Source organism: Bidens hawaiensis, unplaced genomic scaffold (assembly GCF_021521415.1).
Source record: "Bidens hawaiensis isolate Kalapana, Puna unplaced genomic scaffold, B.hawaiensis_p1.1 tig00001895_1, whole genome shotgun sequence".
NCBI classification, from domain to species: domain Eukaryota; kingdom Viridiplantae; phylum Streptophyta; class Magnoliopsida; order Asterales; family Asteraceae; genus Bidens; species Bidens hawaiensis.
In genome coordinates, this window is record NW_027504958.1 from 45,182 (window position 1) to 47,139 (window position 1,958).

Below are 1,958 nucleotides of genomic sequence, written 5' to 3' on the forward strand. Positions count from 1 at the left end.
GGTCCAGGTGGAAATGGATTCAGGTCCAAGCAGGTTCGGGTCAGAATGGGTTTCGTTCCGAAACGGTTTGAGGGTTGATGTGATCATAAGGTTTACAATCGAGTAAAATTCGAAACTGTATTAACTCGTTTGTATTCGGTTTTTTAATCGTACGATTTACTGTTTTAATCGTACGATTTACTGTCTTTTCACAACTCAAAATCATGGGCCCGTGTGACGTGTTCTTTGCTCACACACTTGCAACTTGCTTGCCAAACTTAAAAGTTTTGAGCCTCCGTTGCTCGATGCTCTTTAAGGACGCATTGTTAATAATATTAGATGGATTAAAACACCTTGAAGTGCTTAACATTTCACATTGTGTTATTGTTGAAGTGCCCCCGCCGCCCGCCCCTAGAAAAGTTCTTAAGGAGCTTGATGAGTTGATTATCAAAAAGGCGTCTAGGATACGTGAGTTTGTGACGTGTATAGATGATCTGTGTGTTATGTGTAGGAGAACTTGGGTTGATGAGGGGTTTTTGAGGTGGTATAAGTATGAAGAAGGCCTTTGGAAAGATGATGAAGTGAGGTCTCTTGCAATTTGAGGTTGTTTTTGTTTTCTTTGTTGTATATTGTCAAGTAAGTGAGACAGAAGGTCTTGTGTAAGAAGTGTTGGATACTAATTACAATTATCATAATAATAGTAGGTGGTTTGATTATATTGTATAATCATCTTGCATTGTAAATATACTAATTAAACTAATCACCGTTTTTTAGTATTGAAGAAACGTGGATCGGCTCACTGGTAGACGATCAACTTTCCTCGGGTATGAGTATGCTATTTCACCGATGGTTCTCCGGAGTATGAATTCTTCCACCTACAAAACGAGCATCACCGTGAACTTACCCCTCAGAAAGGGACAGAGGGGTCCTCTTTGGGGTAACCCTCCGGTGTGAGAATAAGAGATTGTAGGAGAAGATAATAATAATCTGAGAGTGAGTAAGGAATTGGAATGTATTTTCTTGCTTACCTCCCCTTGTGGAGGTGGTGTGGTATTTATAGTGTTAGGGTTTCCAATGATTGGGCTCAGATCCCATTAGGGCCTTTTTGGCCTTCTCCTATTGCTTTGCGCCACGTGTCCTTAGGACACCTGGTGCTTTTTCATTGATTATTCTCTGACCCAGGTATTTCACCTGACCTATGTGCAATCACGTGGTAGCACATGGGTTTTGCTGAGTTGTCCACCTTTCATTGGCAGCTGTCAACATCAGCATATTCTTATTCCTTAAAGGATACCTTCTGGAAGGTTGTCTGACGAGCACAATCAAAGTTGTCATTATCCTGATTTGGATAAGGACGAGGTTGATTATGTGCATGTGTGATATGCGCCTATCCTGAGGATGCGTGAGGTCTTCTCTTTATTCTCACGCGCAGATGTTTCATGCGCAGATGTGATATGCGCAAGCATATGTAATATGCGCCACGCGCAGATGCGCCACGCGCAGATGTGATATGCGTGAGCATATATGATGCGTGAGCATGTGATATGCGCCACGCGCAGATGTGATATGCGTGAGCATATATGGTGCGTGAGCATGTGATACGCGTGAGCATATGTGATGCGTGAGCATATGTGATATGCGTGAGCATATGTGATGCGTGAGCATATGTGATATGCGTGAGCATGTGTGATATGCGCCATGCGCATAGGTTTTGGCTTTGTGCCTTCATGATATCTTGATTTCAAGCCTCTTGTCTATATCTTGTGGGTTGACCCGCCCCGCTCGATGTTAAGGCGGGTACATACCTCTTCAAGCCCCCCCAGTCTAATGTGTGTCTTGTCTCGCGCGAGCGAGGTAAGATAGATATTAGACTTAATAGTTCTCTTTTAATAGGGTTTGCCTTTTCCTTTTTTATTTCTCATCGTTGCGCGAAATTCTACCCTTTTGGTTGAAATGAATCGTCCATGTACGTGGTTGGT

General features: G+C 42.8%; 1 pseudogene; it reads left to right on the forward strand.

Moving 5' to 3' along the window:
* The first annotated feature begins 203 nt into the window (after nt 1-203).
* LOC143609549 (F-box/LRR-repeat protein At3g48880 pseudogene) lies at nt 204-581 on the forward strand (annotated as a pseudogene).
* Nucleotides 582-1,958: the final 1,377 nt, after the last annotated feature.